A 23,042-nucleotide genomic window follows, 5' to 3' on the forward strand; every position below is an offset into this window, starting at 1 on the left:
AACAAATCATTACAAAGCAATACACAATTCATACAGCCTACCTCCAGGTTAAACAAGCATTTTGTTTAGAATATAGGGATCATTTGTTCTTACAACCACCAATAAAAACTTTGCCACTGCTAATGTTCTAGCATTTGTCCGGTCTTCCAGTAGGAACCTGACATAGTGAGCCTCTGATTTTCCCGGGAAAGGTACCAGCAAGGGTAGTATCAGTTCAGCCCTGGCTTGCTCATATTTTGCACAATGCAACAAATTATGTTTTATGGAATCGATGTCTTGAGCACACGAGCAAAGTCTGTCCTGGTAGGGAACTCCTCTCAAAATATTATGACTCAGTTCTCAGTCAAGTCTATGACCTTACACAGGTCTCAGGCTGCTGTAAGACCGTAACAGATTGGAGAACTGGCCCTAAACTAACAAAATGGATTTCAGTAGAGACAAATGTCAGGTTCTGTACATAGGCAGGAAGAACCAGCTGCACAAATATAAGATGGCGGAAACCTGGACTGCCAGTAGTACATGCGAAACGGATCTGGGGGTCTTAATGGACCTCAAGTTTAACGTGAGTCAATGGTGTGATGCGGTAGCAAAAAAGGCTAATGCTGTTCAAGGCTGCATCAACAGAAGTCTAGTGTCCAGGTCAAGGGAAGTCATAGTATCACTCTCTTCTTCCTTTGTCAGAGCACATCTGGAATGCTGTGCCCGGTTCTGAGCATCACAGTTTAAGAAGGATATTGACAAGCTGGAATGTGTGCAGAGGAGGGCGACCAAGATGATTAAGGGTCTGGAAACCAAGCGTTCCTTATGAGGAACGGTTGAGGGAGTTTGGTATATTTAACCTGGGAAAGAGGAGACTGAGAGGAGATGTGATAGCAACTTCAAATATCTAAAGGGCTGTCACATGGTGCTTCTGCTCCGGAGGGTAGGATCCAGACAAATGTCCACAAGTTGCAAGAAAGGAGTTTCCGACTAAGCATCAGGAAGAGCTTTCTGATGGTAAGAGCTGTTTGACAGTGGAACGGTCTCCCATAGGTCAGTGGTGGACTCTCATTCTTTCGAGGTTTTGACTTGGAGTCCTCAATCTCACCCCCTTGAAGAAAGAGGATCCTATCCCAGTGTCATAGTTTCACCATCAGGACTATGTCTCCAGCTCACGCACCTCCTCTGCCCCCCTCCCTCCTCCCTTTCTACCCTCTGACCCCCTCCCTCCAGGTTTGAGGGAACCTTCAGCAAAGGGCTCCCTGGTGGACCACCTTCTCCAAATGTTGACGATGATTAATTACATTGATAAGGTAAAGGTAAAGGGACCCCTGACCATTAGGTCCAGTCGTGGCCGACTCTGGGGTTGCGGGGCTCATCTCGCTTTATTGGCCGAGGGAGCCGGCGTACAGCTTCCGGGTCATGTGGCCAGCATGACTAAGCCGCTTCTGGTGAACCAGAGCAGCGCACGGAAACGCCATTTACCTTCACACCGGAGCGGTACCTATTTATTTACTTACACTTTGATGTGCTTTCGAACTGCTAGGTTGGCAGGAACAGGGACTGAACACCAGGAGCTCACCCTGTCATGGGGAGTCGAACCGCCGACCTTCTGATCGGCAAGTCCTAGGCTCTGTGGTTTAACCCACAGCAGTGGCGTAGCGTGGGGGGGTGCAGGGGGGGCCGGCCGCACCGGGCACAACATCTGGGGGTTAGGGTTAGGGGGCGCAAATCCACGGGTTAGGGGTGCAAATTACTTGCCTTGCCCCGGGTTCTGACAACCCACGCTACGCCACTGACCCACAACGCCACCTGCGTCTCTGCATTATATTGATACCCCACCAATTTCTCCAGGGAGCTATATGTGGCATGCCTAGCTTTCCTCCTCACCATTTTATCACAACAACCCTGTGAGGTAGGTTAGGCTAAGAGGCAATGACTGGGCCAAGGTCACTCATTGAGCTTGACAGCTGGGTGGGAATTTGAATCTTGGTCTCTCTAGTCTTAGTCTCTAACACTACACCTCATTGGCTCAGGAACAAGGTCAAGGCATGGTCCCTGACCTTTGCACATGGACCAAACCTACGCGTCTCTGTATTGTTGTGGACGGTCAGTTTTGAATGCCAGCACTCTAACCTGGAACTCAGCGTGGCATAAGCCAAGTTGAGAGTGGTTCTGAGCATGTGCAGAGTGCCTTCCCTCTCAGCCAGACCCTACACACCTGGGACTGGAGTGTGGAGGTGGCAGGAGTCGGGTGTGAAGTCCAGAGAGCCACATCTATCACAACATCAGTTCAGTCACGCTTGCCACAGTTGGGGATTGAACTGACAGGTGTCTCTCCATCTTGAGCTACAGGGGAAGGTGCTGATATCTCTTGAAAGAACTTATTTGTTCCCTGGGCATCGTTTTCCTGTTTAGCAACCCTTAGCCACAAAGCACACACTTCAGTCCATTTTTAAAAGGGATGGAAGTAATTTTTCCTGCATCGCTGTGTGTCTTCAAGGAACAATTGCACTTAAAATATATCCTGCAAACTGGAGACCTTGCGTTTGTCCCTGCTGGCATTCAGGCTGATGTGTGACAAAGCATCACGCTTTATCTGATGTTGGCTGCCAGTTTCTACTGTAATGTAATGTTGGCTGCCAGTTTCTACTGCAGCTTCGCTCCTAAACAATCTGTCTCCCCCTTTCTCATGATTAAGAGACACGTCACCTGATACAGATCAACCAGGAATCCCAAGGAGAAGAGGGACAATGAATAGCTCCAGTTAATGCCATGATTGCCATCATACACACCCTATTGGAGATGGGATGGGGGGGTTGAGTGCACATGTGTGTAAATGTATGCGCATGAACACTAAGGCATCGTGTGTGATGGAACTTTGATTTGAATTGTAGGTAATGCGTGACAGTTGTGTTTTTCTGCTACGTAACAGCTGGTGAGCCAGTGTGGTGTAGTGGTTCAGAGCAGTGAACTCGTAATCTGGTGAATCGGGTTTGCTTCTCTGCTCCTCCACCTGCAGCTGCTGGGTGACCTTGGGCTAGTCACACTTCTTTGAAGTCTCTCAGCCTCACTCACCTCACAGAGTGTTTGTTGTGGGGGAGGAAGGGAAAGGAGAATGTTAGCCACTTTGAGACTCCTTCGGGTAGTGATAAAGCGGGATATCAAATCCAAACTCCTCCTCTTCTTCTACTTGGCTTTTGAATCAGTGCAGTACAGTTTATTGGAGAGTAAATGAAAGCAGCAAGCCCCGAAGACCCTTCAGCGATGTTTAATTGTGTGGCAGCGAGTGATCTTCGGTACGAGACTGGGCGTGCAATGTCCCTAGTTTCAGCTCTGAAATGCTGAGCAACATGCAGAGACCACTTGCAGTTTACAGCAGGGATGGGGAACTTGAATAGCCCTCAAGATCTTGCTCGATGGACTAGATCAGGGTTCCCCAAACTTGGGTTTCCAGCTATTGTTGGACTACAATTCCCATTATCCCTAGCTAGCAGGACCAGTGGTCAGGGATGATGGGAACTGTAGTCCAAAAAACAGCTGGATACCCAAGTTTTGGAAACCCTGGACTAGATTATTCTTGTGGTCCCATCCAACTGTACAGTTATATGATTCTGTGACTACAAATCCATCATCCGTAACCATTTGCCCATCTGACAGCAATTGGTTCCCCATCCCAGCCCTAGTTTAAGAAAAAGGTCATGCTACAATCAACCTGTTAGTCTTTAAGGATTCTGTGCTGTTTTGATTTGTTTCTTACATTTGTATCTTTTCCTTCTTCTGTCCAGGGCAGCAGACTTGTTTTCCTAGGTCAGGCATGGCCAAACTTGGCCCTCCAGCTGTTTTGGGACCTACAACTCCCATCATCCCTAGCTAACAGGACCAGTGGTCAGGGATGATGGGAATTGTAGTCCCAAAACAGCTGGAGGGCCAAGTTTGGCCATGTCTGTCCTAGGTGGTCTCCCACTCAGGTAGTGACCAGACCCAAACCTGGAAGTTCTGTTGATGGGGACATGAGATGAGACCTTCTCTGTGCCTGCACCTAATTCACAGAGACCAGCAACACCTTATGAGGAAGTCCACCAATCCCCCATCCCTCGTTTAGGGGAGTTTCTTACTGATAGATATACATCATAATTTTCACACACCCCTTTTTTGCTAGTATGTGAATAAATTGACAAGTATTTTGGGTTGCCGACCAAGTTTGCTTACTATCTCGTGGTAGGTTTGGCCTAGGATATAAAAGTTGTACCACAGAGACAGCAAAGAGGCGAAACATATTGTGCGATCTATTGTGTGTGTAGAGAGAGGGAGAGAGAAGTGCATTTCATACCCTGGTGAGCTGATCAATAAGTTTACTGGTTGAGCTGACACAATAGAAATAAGACCAGCTAGTGAACTGGAAATGAATTTGAATGTGTTCAGTCTCTTGGTTAAGCTACTAAAACATGGAGATGGCTGTCTTCTGTTTATCTCTCAGCAAGGGTTAGGGGGAGAAACCGAATTCAGATTTCATTTAAAGGTGGCCCTACTTAATTTGCACTTTATGAAACAACACACAAACCAAAAGACAGCCATATTTCTAAACTGACATGTCTTTGAATATTGCAGTGAAGTTTCCATCCAAGTAACAGGTATGAAACTGGGTATTCTGGGCTGAAGTGTCCATTAAAAACTGCATATATTCGAGTAAAGAACATGTAAAATCCATTGTTTTGGGAGAAATTGCTTTGCAAAAATGTGTATATTAGGCAGAAATGCATGTGAATGTGTATATTAGCAAAAAATTATACTGAAACACTGATGTATTTTCATTATATATATATATTTTTAATTGCAAACTGCTGTGGAAGTGCAGAGAGCTGAACATAAGACTGGAAAAGTGGAAAACAGAGAGAAACACGGATGGACAGATTTGCCAATTCTTACACTCACCCTTACTTTGAACCTCTTCCCTTAAAACACCCTCTCTGGACACACTGTAGTCGACTTGTCAGTGTTATTCTTAAAATGTGGCCTTCAGAGCTGGACACACTACTGTCGCTGTGGCCTCTGGTCGGTGCTGCATGGAGCTGTTGTTTTTCTTGTGGCCTGGACACTTTGCTTCAGTTTATGCATCCTGAGAGTCCATTAGCTTTTTAAGCGGTGCTCTTGGTTTTGAGACAGCATGGAGGAAAAGGTCAGCCCAAAGGCAAGTCAGAAACCCTGGGAGACACATCATTTTAAGACCTCGCTCAAAACCTCCACTTATCTCCACAAACTTGCCTCTAATTGGATTGTTTTGAGGAGTGACTGAGAGAAATTCATACAGGCTGCCAGAGTCCTTGTAAGAAGAAAGGAAGGGAGGAAATCAATACGAATGCAGTAATCCTGGTAGCCAATTACTTTAGGTGGTTTGAAAGCAACCCAGCCTCCCTTTTTTTCTAATTAACAGGATACCAGGCCAAACAGGCTCAGTATTATTTACTTTGTATATCCACCACTAAATGCTTGCTTATAGTATGTGTGCTTTTCAGTTTACAATTTGCAGTTTATGCTTTTAGCTTATTCCAGAAACATCACTTAGCCATTTGATTCTGCCACACCCATTCCACACTTTTGCTGATTGAGTGAAAGGGGCTTTTTGCACTTGCAGGTAAGTAAAGCCCTCTCGTGTTCAGTGAGCATTTGGGGGGGGGATATTTTTTGGGGGGTTGGGAGTTGCTCCCCCCCATGTCTTCACTTCAAGGTCCAAACAGAACATTCACCTGTTCAACTGTACACACATAGCTTCTGCACTGCCAATCGGACAGCAACCTTTTTCAGCGTTTAGACAAATTCATGGGCGATAAGACTGTCAAAGGCCACTAGCTTAAGTACCTTAAGTACTGGAAGTCCAGCTCTTAGCATCCGTCTGCCTTGAGAGACAATGGAGGGAGCCTCTGGAGAGAAGTCAAACTGCTGCGTTAACTAAGTGATCTCCCTGGGGCGTAAGCCTGCGCAGCGTGCATAGAGGTTCTGGGCTGCCCAGATGACTGCCCTCTTGGCCTGGCTGATGTGCTCCAAAGGAAAGCAGAGCAATACGCTTGGCCCTAGCTTGGCTGCAGGAGTTGCCGGAAGGAGGCGTACAAGGCGCCATCCAACCATCTTCGGGACTCCACTCTGCATTTGTGTAGGGTTTACTCAAAGTCAATCCTTTATTAGGCATAGCAAACCACACATTCTCAAACAAACACCATATACAAATTGTGCAAAATATGAATTCAGCATAACAAGGTTTGTCCCAGTCAGATCTTTAACTCCAGAGAAAATCAATTTGCATAAATAATACAATATAACACTACCACATCACCCATCAGTTAAGAACCACTAAATCTCTTTATAGTGGCCCAGTCTTTCTACATGGACAGCACTCAAAAATTCAGCCACTATGAAAGTAATTTGATCATTCCTGTCCGAGAGCAGGTCCTGAACCCTTGGAGGCATAGGATTGAGCCTGTTGAGTTGTAAGGCCTCTAATAATTGTCTTCTGGCATAAATGCCAAAATCACAAGAAAAGAAAACAGGGTTTACTCCTTAGCCTTTTCTTCTACCGAAGATATCCTGTAAGGCAGCGGAGGTTTAGGATCTAGTTTTCCTTCCTTCCTTCCTTCCTTCTAGATGGGTTACCTTCCCAGGTGGGACGAGCCCCACCTGCCCCTCACTTCCCTCTACAGCATGTGCAGAAACCGCCTTCTCGACCGTTGGACCCACTCTTGGTCTCGTCCACTCAGTCCACCGGAGCCTGTCTTTGGATGGAAGGGAAATCCCTAATTCACTGAGGCTTTGAGATCCATCAGCTACCCTCACCTGGTTTAGCTGGCCAGTCGAAGCTGTTTCCTGGGGTGTGGCTGCTGTCATGTGCTGACAGCTTCTAGCAGCCCCAGGTGACAGGTGAGTGCAGGTTGGGGACCAAAGGTGGACAAATTACCCCAGAAGGAGCACCATGTGTCCCCCACCGGAGGTACTACCCCTCCCCTGACACCCTACCAAATTCTGGCTTCCACTCCTTAGCATTACAGTTTCATTTGTCACCCATTGCAGTTCTCTGACTCATGTTAGGCCCTTTAATCTACACACTGTGGTGACTTAGAAAACTCCATATGGTAGCCTTCCAAACGATTCAGGTCATTACACCAAAATAACCCAATGACTTAACTAAAATTTCAATGTTATTAATCATCTGAAACGTACTCTGTAGCATGGTATCCTCCCCCCCCCCCCAAAAAAATACGTGCATAGATGCCTTTAGACATGTAACTCCAATTTGTCCCTGAACCTTTTTTTTAATGCCCTAGTTTGCATTCCGTTTCACACATCCTTTTAAACGCCAGTTCTGCTGCTTAATCTCATTTCAAAACTTCTCTTCGCTGAATTCCGTGAGCTGCTTATCAGACCATAAGCCTAATCTATCATTTGTAATTAATTTTTTTTCTCCTATGCTTCCTTCTGCAACTTGGGCTGTTAGATAATGGCTTCATCTCCAAGGTCATTTCATCAGCGCAAAGAAAAACAGACGTGACCCTCTAATATTAGGAACCCCCCCCTTCCTTTTCTTCTCATTGTTTTTCTCTCTTTGCCACACAGCTACTGCTGAGCTGCTTTGATTTTCTTTCTTTCCCCAACCTGGTGCCGCCCTGATGTTCCTGGTCTACAATTCCCATAATCCCTCACCGTTGGCCATACTGACTAGAACTGATGGTAATTGTAGTCCAAAGCATCTGAAACGCACCAGCTTGGGAAGGCTGCTCTGAACCATTGCCTTCTCCCACTACATTGTGGCTACACCTTGCCAATGGCTGTGGGTTGCAGTAATGGTCAAACTTGTCTCTTTGTAGGGAACTAGCCCTCTGGAAAATACTATGCCTGGATCATGGCATGGAATCATTCTAAGGGTGCTTCCAGAACAACCTATTTATTGAGCATTCAGCCTGATCAGTTTGCAAGGAAATTAAACAACGTGACTGAGCATTCGTGGTGGTTTGTTTACAGGGAGGTTAGATGATGTTTTGTCAAAACAAGCGTTACCCAGTGCTTTCCAGTGGAGTTTCCCATAAGTGCCCTTGTTGCAAAAATTCTGATCTTTTGGGGAAGCTCAAAACCTCTCAGCCAGCTATAATTGTTCCGCCTGAATTTGCCAGTATGTAATTGAATCGCATCCCCTAAAATTTCAGCAGTCTGGACGCGTGCTAAAAGCCCCAAATCGTGATGCTGTATTTGTGTAGAATTTCCTTCCCCAGTGACCATGTCAGGGACTGGTTGGATGCTGGGAATGGTGGGAGAAACCACTTGGGGAATCCCAAAGGGAAGAGGGCTCACAGTCAGGGGAGTGGTGGTGGGACGATGATGAGTGGTCAAAGGGAAAAGAGGATATCTGTGACTTAGCTGTACATAGCAGCTAAATCAAAAGGGGTGTGTTTGTTTGTGTGTAACTCTTTGTTGACAACAGTGGACGTGTGCTTGATGGGAACTTGAGACGGGAACCTGCAGCTTTCCAGATGTTTCTGGACTACAACTCCCATCATCCCTGGTTCCCCATCCCTGCTCTATTCAGTAAGGAGATAGAGTCTGTGAAACTGCTGTGGACCTCCCCACCACTTGAGCAAAGAAGGAGCGATGAACAGTACAGTCACACCTCTTGTTACGTTTGGTTCAGGTTACGTCTTTTCGGGTTGCGTCCCGCGGTGACCCGGAAGTACCGGAAAGGGTTACTTCCAGGTTTCGCCACTCGCTCATGTGCAGACACTCAAAATGACGTCATGCGCATGCGCAGACGCGGGTTGTGTTCTGCTCATGTTGCGAACGGGGCTCCGGAACGTGGAGCTCCGCTAGACCAGATTCCTTGTTCCCTGCAGATAGGAAGGCTCCCTGCCTGCTGTTAGCACTCCTCTATTTACTTTAAGGAAGAGATGGCTTTGCTCGTAACCAAGGGAGGCTGAAGGAGGGGTGCCCACTCCAGCGAAGTAAACAGAGAGGCCCACTAGCACAAGATCTCTGAATCTAAGACATTTTGTTCCACTTGTGGCCTGCAATAAAAGAAAAGCTCCTTAAAAGAGGGGGGCGCCTTCCGAGTGGATGCGCATGACACCCATCTGAACTCTTGATTAATTTCTAGCCATGTTTCCATGGAAGCAGAAGAGGGAATTGACAAGTGATGGCTGCAGTTCTGAGCTTGTTTTTTGTGTGGCTGGCTGATGCGGCTTCTGATTATTCCAAGCAGAACTGTGTTTTAGCTTTAAAAGAAACGCACTGCTAAAATTCATCAATGTCATTCTAAGTTTATTATTATTATTTCAGCTCAAACCAACCTGCCACATTTACAGGAGTGGCACTTTAGGAGTCCCATCTTGTCTGCTTTCAGGAAAAGGAGTTGTATTCTCTATTTGCTGGTTGCCTGGTCAAGGAGGCTGCAACATGGGAGATAGCAGAGGGCAAAAAGCTACGTATTAGGGCCAGCGCTTTGAGAAAAACAGCTGTCACAGTGTCTGATAAATTTCTGCCCCACCTAAAATTTATCTAAGAGCTGTTCAACAGTGGAACGGTCTCCCTCGGGAGGTGGCGGACTCTCCTTCCTTGGAGGTTTTTAAGTAGAGGTTGGATAGCCATCCGTCATGGATGCTTGAGCTCTGATTCTTGCATGGCAGAGGTTGGGCTATATGATGTCATGATCCAGCATCTAGAAGCAGAAATAAACAATAAGAACAAATGTGTGCCCAGCACCCAGCAGAGGTGCCAGGTTCCCACAAGATTGGGGTGTGTGTGTGTGCGCGCATGGTGCGCACTGCATGTGAGTAATGTCATGTGCATCACGAGTTGCACGCATGAGGCTGAGTGCTCTGGAGGAGCCGGCCGCTGGACCTGCAACATGCATTGCGTGTTGAACTTGGGATGTCTTGCTTTGGCTGGCTGCAGGAGTGCTGTCCGTGGTCCTGAACTCACACCGTTATTGCCGTTGCATCCTATTAGGTACCTAGTTTTTTAAAATATCAAAAGTGTTTCACGGAGAAAAATAGTATTGGGCTGGGGAAGTCAATAGCTGCCCAGAGTGGCTAGGGCAACCCAGTCAGATGGGCAGGGTACAAATAATAAAATTATTGTTCTTAAAATTATTATTGACTAGGTTTATGACAAGGATGTCTTCTTTACTACTTTTATTATTATTATTACTATTTCATTATCCTGCAAACAATAAATGTCGAGAAAAATGTCTCCCAACGTTAAGTAGCTCTCAATGTGCCCTCCCAGTTGACTTTTTCCAATGCATTAGGCCTTCTGTTCCCAAGAGATTGGCCTTGCAGAGCCCAATGGCTCTATGCAGGATCTTTGGCAAAGTGGCTCTTTGAGGGATTTACAAGAAGTAGATTGATGGCTCCCTTTAGAATGCTGAAGAAATCAAGTGCTGCTCCAGATAATCCCATCCACCCAGCAACGACCCGCCCATCCTGATCTTAACAAAATTGCCCCTAGATACTAATTGCTGAGTTGTTTGCTTGAGATGAGCATTCATAAAAGAATGGTTAATTACCATAATCCAGATTCAGTGGCAGAGATTAAAAACACACACAGCTCCAGATCCTACACTGGGCTGATTATAAGGCAGTGGACAGAGTTTTCAGATGCAGAGCTAAGAAAGCCTGTCCCTTTGAGTGGTGCACTTAATGGATGGCCTTGGGCGGCGGCTCTGCTGTTGTTTACCCTCGGCAAATGACCTTCCCCACATGGTGACTGCGATGGGGGGAAAAACAACAACCAAGGGAAGGCTTTGCAAATGATTTTGTGCATGTAAATTATTCAGCGCTGCTCACACACTTACAGGGTCAAAGTCATAAACCATTTGCTAAGTGCTGGACTGCTTTTACATTACAGACCAGCCTTGTAAATAAGACCATGAAAGTCAGTAGCCTGTCCCCCTCAAAAAAGGCTTCTTCTTTTGTTGTTGTTGTTTAGTCGTTTAGTCGTGTCCGACTCTTCGTGACCCCATGGACCAGAGCACGCCAGGCACTCCTGTCTTCCACTGCCTCCCGCAGTTTGGTCAGACTCACGTTTGTAGCTTCAAGAACACTGTCCAACCATCTTGTCCTCTGTCGTCTCCCTCTCCTTGTGCCCTCCATCTTTCCCAACATCAGGGTCTTTTCCAGGGAATCTTTTCTTCTCATGAGGTGGCCAAAGTATTGGAGCCTCAGCTTCAGGATCTGTGCTTCCAGTGAGCACTCAGGGCTGATTTCCTTCAGAATGGAGAGGTTTGATCTTCTTGCAGTCCATGGGACTCTCAAGAGTCTCCTCCAGCACCATAATTCAAAAGCATCGGTTCTTTGGCGATCAGCCTTCTTTAAGGTCCAGCTCTCACTTCCATACATCACTACAGGGAAAACCATGGCTTTAACTATATGGACCTTAACTATACGGACCTTCTTTTTTTACTATCGTGCTAAAAGGCAAGTAAGTAAGTATCTGGTATGCAAGCTAAGACCCTACCTGCCCGCAGACTGTCTCGCCAGAGTGGTGCATGCTCTAGTTATCTCTCTATGTGGGGCTTGCAATGCACTCTTTGTGGGGCTACCTTTGAAGGTGACCCAAGAAATACAACTAATCCAGAATGCGGCAGCTAGACTGGTGACTGGGAGTGGCCGCCGAGACCACATAACACCAGTCTTGAAAAATCTATATTGGCTCCCAGTACGTTTCCGAACACAATTTAAAGTGTTGGTGCTGACCTTTAAAGCCCTAAACGGCCTCGGCCCAGTATACCTGAAGGAGCGTCTCCACCCCTATCATTCTGCCCGGACACTTGAGGTCCAGCTCCGAGGGCCTTCTGGTGGTTCCCTCCCTGCGAGAAGTGAGGTTACAGGGAACCAGACAGAGGACCTTCTCGATAGTGGCACCCGCCCTGTGGAACGCCCTCCCACCAGATGTCAAAGAGAACAACGACTACCAGACTTTTAGAAGACATCTGAAGGCAGCCCTGTTTAGGGAAGCTTTTAATGTTTAACAGACTATTTATTTTAATATTTTGTTGGAAGCCGCCCAGAGTGGCTGGGGAAGCCCAGCCAGATGGGCGCAGTATAAATAATAAATTATTATGTGTTTTTAGACTGGGTGTGGAGGAGAGGCAGCTTGCTCCTTCATGGTCAGCATGGAAACCCAGGCTACTAGCTTCTTCCTCTTCCAGTGGGGCCTTGGGATGAAGCTAATAAGGCACTTTGCTAGAAGCCTTCAAGCTCCTTCAAACTTGCCATTTCCTCAGTTTCCGTGGTCCTGGTGATGGCGTGCCAATTTCTTCCAAGGTCCAAGGTGTCTGGGTAATTGGTAAGGGAAGCCTCTGGAGCAGTGATGTAAAAATCTGGGCCTGAAGACTCCCCAGGGTTGATGGCAGTGCTGGAGTCTCTTTGGGGGAGGAGGGAATCCTGACCCAGATGGACCAGTGGTCTGACTCAGCAGCTTCCTGTGTCCCTATGGTTGCCTTTTTCTACACTTTTCCCAACTTTACGATACCCTTTTTGAGGTGCAGCAACTGGGACCGTGCATAGTGTCCATTGTGTGGTCGCATCATAGGTTTGTCAAAAGACATTACCATAGTAGCAGTTTCATTTTCAATCTCTTTCATAATTATTCCTAACATGAAATCGGCCCTTTTCACTGTTACCATACATTAAGTGGACATTTTAAGTGATCTATCCAGCACAATCCCAAGATCTCTTTCCTGGTCAGTCACTGCCAGTTCAAAACTCAAATGTGAAGTTAGAAAAATATTTTCCCCCCATTGACGTTTTATTTACATGGAACTGCATTTCCCATTTTAATGCCCTTTCACCCAGAAAGTGAGCTCTCTGCAATCCTGCCTACGTAATTTTTGCTCTGCAACATCAGAAAGCCAGACATCCACACAGAAGACCCTATTCCTGTTTCTATGATTTGTTTTAAACTGTTTTTAATAGTGAGTTTTAAGTTAATGTCACCTGCCCTGAGTACTGATGATGAAGGGCGGGTAAGAAGTAGAATACATAATATTAATATTAATATTAATATTAATATTAATATTAATAACCCAACCCACTCCATTCCCAAATACGCTCCCAAACCAGGTGACCTATTTACTGAGCATCCATCCTAATGGCAATAGGCAAGATTCAGCGACACAGCATCTGATCAGCAGAGGAATCTACTCACAAGCTGATGAATAATCAAATGATGAGCTATCAAGTCACTTTCATAGGAATGGATGCATCTTCGAATTTTGGTTCCCTCAGTTTCTCATCTTTCCAGTCTTAAATTTGCAAATGCGTGCTACTGGGCTAGAGAACCGTACGGAAGATTTTGCAGCCTGGCTGTGCTTTGGTTCATGTATTGTTTCAGAAAGCGTGAATCAGGTAGATTTGCCTGTAAATGTGAACTGAGTCAAATTTACCCCCTAACCCTGGCTACAGCTCATGAGCTGATGAATAATCAAATGATGAGCTATCAGGTACTGTACATCAGGGATGCCAGACATTTGTCACAGCAAATAAATTGGGTGTTTTGGGAGTCAGTTCTGTGCTGTCTCATGCCAGGTCTTTTCCAACGCAGTGACAGAGGAGGTGGTCATTGCCTAGGGATGTAAGAAGGCATTGTTTTCCATCCTGCGCTATAGTCGTCTCATGCACTGCTGTTTTCTTTCCACTGCAGTTCATGATATCATGGGCTGTCCCTTGAGTCCACTAAACGACATCGCAAGGGATCATTGCCTTAGGAGAGCGAAAAAATTCTCGGGGATAACTCACACCCCGGCCATCACCTCTTTAATCTTCTACCGTCAGGCAGGAGATATAGAAGTATAATCAACCATACCAACAGGCTAAAAAATAGCTTCTATCCGTGGGCTGCTAGGCTGTTGAACGAAAAATAACATAGCGAAATTGACTTGCGAGGTGGTGTGTTGTTTGATAGATTGAGTTTTTTTTAGGGGGGAGGGAGGCTCGTTTAATTTCATTGTACACAGGTTGTACAATGACAATAAAGGTATTATTATTATTTCCGCCCAACCACTGTTATGCGTCTTTGCTTTCTATGAACCTTACACAATTTATTCCATAAATTGCGTTGTCATTATGTTATTCATGGAATCATAGAATTGTAGAATTGGAAGGGAACCCAAGAGTCTGCAATGCAGGATTCTCAACTAAAGCATGTTCAACTTCTTTATAAATGACTTGGATTAAGGAATTGAGGGGATGTTCATCAAATTCACAGATGACAACAAACTGGGAGGGGTAGCTAATGCCGCTGAAGACAGAATCAGAATTCAAAATGACCTTAACAGATTGGAGAACTGGGCGTATGCTAACAGTGAATTTCAACAGGGACAGATGTAAAGTTCTGCACTTAGGCAGGAAGAATCAGATGCATAAATATAAGATGAGGGACACCTGGCTTTCTAGCAGTACATGCGACAAGGTTCTAGGGGTCTTGGTGGACCACAAGCTTAACATGGGTCAACAGTGTGATGCAGCAGCAAAAAAAGCTAACGTTATTCTAGGCTGTATCAGCAGAAGTATAGTGTCCAGATCAAGGGAAGTAATAGCACCACTCTATTCTGCCTTAGTCAGACCACACTTGGAATTCTATTTCTGTGCACCACAATTTAATAAGGATGTTGACAAGCTGGAACGTGCACAGAGGAGGGCGACCAAGATGATCAAGGGTCTGGAAACCAGGCATTATGAGGAGTGCTGGAAGGAGCTGGGTATGTTTAGCCTGGAAAGGAGAGAGGAGATAGGATAGCTATCTTCAAAGGGAGACCATGTGTCTTTCTGGCCACAGAAGGGAGGAGCAGAGTGGGCAAGAGAACAAGTGGAGAGCCAAATCAGGAGGACCAATGGCTCGGAGCATCGAAAGGTATAAGGCCATCTCCAGGTGAAGACCTTGTGCGTGCGTGAATAAGTTCTCTGTGTGAGCAGAGGCTTGTAGTCTACACCAGCACTGGTGAACCACTGGTTTGCGGGCTTATTTACTTATTTGTTAGTTCATAAAATTTGACTGTAGAAAAACCGTGAGAGCGGATTACAAATTGATTAGGCCCACCAGCTCCCGTTGTTTGACCTGCAAAGCCATTTTGGTCAAGCCCTCCAGCCCTTCGCCTGTCAGGTGTGGGGCAGGTACAGATGTGACTGCGGCAAAAGGGAGGGGGTTGTATCACCCTGTGTGCACAGAGTTTTGCAAGCACCAATTTGTTGTTGTTTAGTCGTTTAGTCGTGTCCGACTCTTTGTGACCCCATGGACCAGAGCACGCCAGGCACTTCTGTCTTCCACTGCCTCCCGCAGTTTGGTCAGGCTCATGCTGGTAGCTTTGAGAACACTGTCCAACCATCTTGTCCTCTGTCGTCCCCTTCTTCTCGTGCCCTCCATCTTTCCCAACATCAGGGTCTTTTCCAGGGAGTCTTCTCTTCTCATGAGGTGGCCAAAGTATTGGAGCCTCAGCTTCAGGATCTGTCCTTCCAGTGACCACTCAGGGCTGATTTCCTTAAGAATGGATGCGTTTGATCTTCTTGCAAGCACCAATAGCCATACCCTTTCTATATTTATTTTTCCTGAAGCAGCGTCTTGAAGTTGAACTGTCAAATAGCTCAGGATTGGCTCTGAAAAGATTCTCAGTTATTCAGCCTAGCTGACTCAGGAGGATGCACAAATGTGAACAGATGCACACGCGATAGTCTGTATCAGCACAGCACATCTTTCTTTGTTCTTTTAAAAACTTATATAAATGCATGTGCAGGGCAAAGAGGTCTGCCAAAGATAACACGCTTGGATTAAATGCCTGCAGTGTGGACTTTTGGTCCCATTTCATTCTGGGTGTCAGTCTTGTGAGTGGGAGAGGAGAAGCAGACCAGGAGAGGCACAACAGCAGCAAGCAAACTCTAAATTAATCAGCAGTTTGGGAAAATCTGCTCATTGTTCCTGTGCCAGAGTAGGACTTGATTATTGTAATTGCACACACTGTGTGCATGTATTTCAAATCTGGTCCTGGCTTTGGAAGCCAAGCTCTCGGAAGCCTGGTCTTCAGAATTCATTCATCGCTAGCCAATTATTATCCGCCACACTTCATGATTCGGCGTTTTCCCCTTGACAATGCAGGATCATAAAATCGCCTTAGAACTGATATGGTTGTGTTTCTATAGCTTATTCCTTATAGTTTGTATTTTATTGATTTGTTATTTACAGCCTTAAGACCTTGCCCTTGGGCCAAAAAGTCTCTCAGAGAGGCTTACAAAAATCAGTACTAAGGTGGTCCATGACCTCAGGCCTCAGGTCCAGACCTCAGACATGACACAGAAGGAAAAGGGAATGGGAGGGAGGAGGAAAAAGCAAGCTCAAGAAAAAGTTCCTAAAACCAGATGTTGTTGGTGGTAGCTCTGGCTGTCCTATCCTAGATATTTGTTGCTGTTTTAAAACTTCCTTGCACGCTGGGGCAAAATAACTTAATTTCACATATACACTTACAGGGTCTGAGCTGGTGGTGACTGACCAGGAATGAGACCTTGGGGTCATAGGAGATAGCTCCATGAAAACATTGACTGGGTGTGCAGCAGCTGCAAAAAAGAGCAAATTCCATGCTGTGGATCAATAAGAAAGGGATTGAAAATAAAACTTGTTGAGAAAACAGCGCTGTTATACAAATCTGTGGTGACTATGGAACTCACTGCCACAGTGGACGGCTTCAAAAGAGGATCAGGCAAATGCATGGCAGAGAGGGCCATCAATGGCTGCTCACGGCTCACGGCTATGCTCTACCTCCACAGCCAGAGGCAGCAAGGGCCCTAAAGGAAGTCAGCTTATCCTCCACCAGGGCCAGGGCCTTCTCAGTGATGGCTCCGACCTGGTGGAATGCTCTGTCCCATGAGACCAGGGCCCTTCAGGATTTAACTTCCTTCCGCAGGGCCTGTAAGACAGAGCTATCCCACATGGCCTTTAATTTGAACTTAGCCTGATCTTTTATTCCCCTTCCTTCCTTCCCCCTCCCCTTTTTATGAAGATTACCCGCTCTGGGATCCCACAGCTAATTCTCCCCTGGTCTCCTCGCTGGCCCAAATAGGACTAACTTAGCCAGCTAGCCCTGGTGATCATCTAATGTTTATTGGATGGATTCCCCCCCCAAATTTATTTTTGAATTCTGAATTTATTGCTATTCACATTTATACTGTATTTTATGCTGTTTTTTGTTGCATCAATTAAGTGCTTTAAATTTGTTGTTAGCTGCCCTGAGCCCGGTTTTCTGAACCAGGAAGGGCGGGGTATAAATAAAAAATTATTATTATTATTATTATTATTATTATTATTATTATTATTCTGAATACCAGTTGCTGGAAATCACAGCAGGGGAGAGGGCTCTTGTGTCTGGTTTGCGGGTTTCCCACAAGCATCCGGTCAGCCCCTGTGAGAACAGGATGCTGGACTAGATGGGCCTGATCCAACAGGGCTCATCTTACTCTCTTCTACAATGCAGAGCTGGAAGAGAAAGCCCTTCAGGATTTAGTCATCGGTGGCGGGAAGCTCTCTCGGTGCTTCCTGGTGCGTTGATAGTAGTGTTTCCAAATACACAAGGGTGTCCTGATTTTAATACGTTAAATGTGTTGGGGGGGGCTGTAGCACTTTGGACGGAGCCCAGAACAAACTGGCAACCAGAGCTGCTTTTTATGTCTAGCAGCACTAAGTATAGGACAGATTATTGTGGCCCCCCAGGGCCTTCGCTCGGTGGTAAGAGCACACGACTTGCATGCGAAAGGTCCCCGTTTCAACACTCAACCTCCCTAGGTGGAGCTAGGAGAGATGCCCTTTTTTCTGCGGTCCTAGAGAGCCACTGGGACGCGGGTGGCACTGTGGGTTAAACCACAGAGCCTAGGACTTGCCGATCAGAAGGTCGGCAGTTCGAATCCCTGCGACGGGGTGAGCTCCTGTTGCTCAGTCCCTGCTCCTGCCAACCTAGCAGTTCGAAAGCACGTCAAAGTGCAAGTAGATAAATAGGTACCGCTCTGGCGGGAAGGTAAACGGCGTTTCCGTGCGCTGTTCTGGTTCGCCAGAAGCGGCTTAGTCATGCTGGCCACATGACCCGGAAGCTGTACGCCGGCTCCCTCGGCCAATAAAGCGAGATAAGGGCTGCAACCCCAGAGTCGGCCATGACTGGACCTAATGGTCAGGGGTCCCCTTTACCTTTTTAGAGAGCCACTGCCAGGCAGAGTAGACCACATTGAGCTAGTTGGACTAATGAATTCTACCACATAGGCAGGGCAAATCACACTGGTGTTGGTGCCCATAGGGAGCTTTGAGGCATCAGTAAAGCAGCAAGCGAATGTGGGTTGCAGCAACATGGGGAGATGTATCTGTTAGAATTCCTGCTCCATGATTGCAGTCATTGGATTGTTGTCTTTCACATGACAGTATGTGTTTTGACTCCACAGAGTGGGAAGTGATGGACACAGGATGTTTGTGTTACTGTGTTCCGTGAAGTGGGACTATTGTCCTTTGTTCTTTTTCTCTTTGCTGTCTGATGCTAGAGAAAGAGGGAGCCATGTTGCAGTGCTCTGTGTGTGTTTATATGCTGAGTTGCAGAGGTCTGTCACGCATGATGCACAAACTCTGTGGATCCCTAAGTGTGCCGATGTCTGTTGGCATCGGTCGCTGTGATGTTCGGGCTGAAGAAAGCTTTTGAAGCTCCCGAACGAAAGACCAGGAGGGAGAGAACATGCCAGTCGGGCATGTGTCTCTGCCAGGGTCCTACTCGAGTGTAGGCCGAGCTCCTGACAGTATCCACTGTGGGGGGAAATTCACATTTTTAAAAATGCAGTTATTTCTTAGCAAATAACCATTTTCTCTAGACAACGAGAGTCTCTTTCGAGATTTTAACCAAGGGAGCCACATCCATTTGCTAAAACTCTTTGCAGGCAAGTCTACCAAAGCCACAGTGCGAAAATGCACCCTCCATACCTGGTTGGCAGGCTTTGAAATCTGGATACAAATCATCTTGGTTCACCAAGGACCAATTCTGTACCTTAGTTCAATTCCATCTGTATGCCGTAGGAGCAGAAACGGGAATGAATATTCCTGCCCGAGAAAAAGCTGCTTTCTAAGGTGCTTCGAGACCCAAAATGTTTTTTTGCCTGAACCGGACAGGATGCGTTTCCTGCATTTCAGGGGGTTGGTCTAGATGGCCCTTGGGGTCCCTTCCAACTCTACAATTCTGTGTTTCTATATTTGAGAATACAGTGGATTCTCAGGTTGCAAACGTGATCCATGCGGGATGCACGTTTGCAACCCGCAGCGTTCACAACCCACTGCACACGCGTGGGTTGCGATTCAGTGCTTCTGCTCATGCGCAAAGCGCGATTTAGCGCTTCTGCGCATGCGCAACCACCAAAGCCCAGAAGTAACCCCTTCCAGTACTTCCGGGTTTCGGCGATCCGCAACCCAAAAAAACGCAAGCTGAAGCAGCTGTAACCCGAGGTATGACTGTACTGGATCTCACAGCAAGCAGGGGGCGGGAACCTAGGGTCATGTGCCACCCCTGGTGTGCCACAAAGTAGAATCTCAGGGCTTGTTGGGAGGGTGCTACTGGAGAGGCACTGGCGGGGCCCAGAAATCACCTGACCCCAGGGCCCCTCAGACTTGGCACAGGGCTTAGTATGTCCTGGTGAGGTGGGCTTTTCAAACACTGCAACGGCCCTATTTATCTTAGTGTCTGTTTAAAGTAGTTTTTATGCATTCCGTTGCACTTCTTCATTTTTGTTCGCATGTCACCGTTCTGATTATTTCACATTGTGATCAATCTCAGAGTTGGGGAAGTGTGTTACCGATGGTAGATGAGTGAACGAATTAATGAGTTGGTTTCTTCTCATTTTGCTGCTGCTGCTGTTTTGCTCCACTTGGGGCTCTTCCAGACGACCTGCTTATTGAGCATTTGCTTGCACAAAGCTTATCTGGAGGGTCCTTCCGGGCGTCCATTTTATTGTGCAGCTATGATGATTGTGGGGCAGTTAGACACAATCCTGCTTTCAATTGCCTGTGAAAATTTCAGGGTAGACCATGGGTAGGCAAACTAAGGCCTGGGGGCTGGATCTGGCCCAATCATCTTCTAAATCTGCCCCGTGGACGGTCCGGGAATTGGCATATTTTTACATGAGTAGAATGTGTGCTTTTATTTAAAATGCACCTCTGGGTTATTTGTGGGACATAGGAATTCGTTCATTATTTTTTTTCAAAATATAGTCTGGCCCCCCACAAGGTCTGAGGGACAGTGGACTGGCTCCCTGCTGGAAAAAGTTTGCTGACCCCCTGGGGTAGACATACTGCTTTGTTTCCAATCAGTCCCAGAGCTTCTTGCTGAAACCCTGTAAATTTTTACACCACAAATGTTCCAGGGTGTGTGTATGTTTTTCGTCCCACATTTGTTGCACTATAGTACAAGGGTGCCCCCTCCAGATGGCAGCAATGCGGAAACATTGGGGAGGCATTGCAAAACAACTAATAAAGTGGGGTGATGTGTCCAGTATAAAATCCACCACTTGTGCACTACTGTTGCGTCAGTGGCAAGTTACAGAAAAATCCTACCAAAAAGAACCCCATCGGGCTGGAACGATGAGAGTCTTCATCGAGCATTTTTTGTTTGTTTGCAGGGACAGTAAATGCCAATAAGCATTCATCCTGCATTCATACTAATTTGCTTGTGGGATGTTTGCAAATCTTCATCAATCGCTTATTCTGCACTTCCCAGTGCGTTTTCCTCCAACTTTCCTAACCAGAACAAAAGCTTGTTTCTTTTTTTAAAGTGGATTTGTTGCGCTAGGGGAAAATAGTGCTTTAATCTACACAAAGCTAAATCTATGCCATGTGGTTGAATCTTTCCTGCAAAGGAATGCCAGTCTGGAGGCACCCATACACTCAACCGGAAGTGTACGCAGAGCGAAAAGCACGCAGCATTCACTCCCTACGTCACTGATAGCCTTTTTCTAATTTTGTTGTTGTTGTTATTTCCACCACACACTGTCTTTGTGCTTTGTGCCATACTGACAGGCCCCTGCTGTCAAGGAGATTACAATCTAAAATAGACAATGAGAGAGAAGAGCGGTTGGGGTGGGGAAAAGAAGATTTTGGGCAAATGCCCTTACATCTACTCAGAGCTTCCTTAAAGTGGGGAAGGAGGACTAAGGCTGTGATCCAAACCTCACCTGGGAGTAAGCCCAAGAACCTCAAGGTCTGCCTCTCTCCATATGAACCTACCCAGACCCTGAGATCATTCTTGGAAACCCTTCTTCAAGTGCCTCCTCCATGTGAGGTCCAGAGGGAGGCAACATGAGAAGGGGCCTTTTCTGCAGTGGCTCCCTGTTTGTGGAATGCTCTCCCTAGGGAGGTAAGCTGGCGCCTTCATTACACACCTTTAGGCGCCAGACAAAAATGTTCCTCTTCAACCAGGTCTTTTGGCTGATTGACATCCAATGCCATTTTAAAATGTGTTGGGGAGTGGGGGGATTATTGGGCTGTTCTTGTTTTTATTTTTGTTATGTACAGTGGCACTTTGGAAGTCGAACGGAATCGGTTCCGGAAGTCTGTTCGACTTCCAAAACATTCGGAAACTAAGGCGTTGTTTCCAATCGGAAGCTGCGTAAGCCGTGCTGGACATCTGGTTTCCAAAAGAACATTTCTGAGCACAATTCAAAGTGTTGGTGCTGACCTTTAAAGCCCTAAACGGCCTCAGCCCAGTATACCTGAAGGAGCGTCTCCATCCCCATTGTTCAGCCCAGACACTGAGGTCCAACTCCGAGGGCCTTCTGGCGGTTCCTTCACTGCGAGAAGTGAGGTTACAGGGAACCAGGCAGAGGGCCTTCTCGGTGGTGGCGCCTGCCTTGTGGAACGCGTTCCCTTCAGATGTCAAGGAAATAAACTATCTGACATTTAGAAGACATCTGATGGCAGCCCTGTTTAGGGAAGTTTTTAATGTTTGATGTTTTATCGTGTTTTTAATACAGTGGTACCTTGGTTTAAGAGAAGCTTATGTTCCAATGATATCTCAGCTCCCCAGTGATGATGCCTCTGGGGGAGCCTCTAGTTCAGAAGGGGAACCTTTCTCTTCTACCCAATCACAGAAGGGGATGGAGAAAGCCAGATGTTACTTATGGGTACCCAGATTGCCATCCGTGTATTAGGTGGCATGGGAGAAATCTCCATGTCAGAGAAGGGCCTGTGAAGTGGTCCTGAAACCCAACAGTCTATCTAACCTCTGGAGCACACTACCGGTGCCTAACACGAGACCAATGTGAGCTGTGGCTGTGTGGGTGATTCTGGGTGATCCTGTCGATTTCTGTCAGTGTCTCACTTTTACGTTCTTAAGCTTGGCTTTCCACATTTCTGCATCAGGTTGTGATTTCATTCGAAAAGGTCCCCAAAAATTATTTAGCGCCATAGTGCAGACCTTTCCTTGTATGCACGTTTGTGTGCAGTTTTGCCTGCTGTACAGATTTTTTTGCAAGCTATTTCCCCTAATGGAATGCATTTTATACGCTGTTTTCTTTAATATGTGCATTTTTGCACACATTACTTGGTGTTGCAAAATTCAGAATAGTGCAACTTTCGAAACATGACCCTGTGCTTTGGTTTGCATATTGATTCAAAAAGTGCGAATTAGCTACGTTTGCATGGAAAACCAAATTTCTGTTAACCTCTGTGCCTAGTTGTGTGAGGTCTGTTGGATGGTGGCAATTTCCTGATTTTGCTGGTTTTACATACATATCCCCAGTATGGATTATGCTGGAAGGGTGTCAGTGAGCATGGCAAATGTAACCTAAGACTCTCTAGCAGGCACAGTAAAGCACAATTTGTGATGTAGTGCTGGATCTTGATCTCTGCTTCCTACCCTGCCGTTCAGTGGTGGTGTTGGCATATATGTCTGGGAAAGCAGGATTAGGAGAGACCAGATGGGCTGGAGAGGAGAGGCAGAATCGACAGCCTTTGCCATACAAATCCCAAGAAAAACACTGGATTTCTTGAAATTATCAAGAAATTTCTGGAAGAGGCCGAGTGTCTGC

General features: G+C 46.4%; 1 protein-coding gene across 3 annotated transcripts in view; it reads left to right on the forward strand.

The window, feature by feature from the left end:
* Positions 1 to 23,042, forward strand: part of RTN1 (reticulon 1) — a 137,073-nt gene that overhangs the window by 79,771 nt on the left and 34,260 nt on the right. The gene's annotated exons all lie outside the window — the stretch shown is intronic.

Source organism: Podarcis filfolensis (genome assembly GCF_964270895.1).
Source record: "Podarcis filfolensis genome assembly, chromosome: 1".
Taxonomy (NCBI): Eukaryota; Metazoa; Chordata; class Lepidosauria; order Squamata; family Lacertidae; genus Podarcis; species Podarcis filfolensis.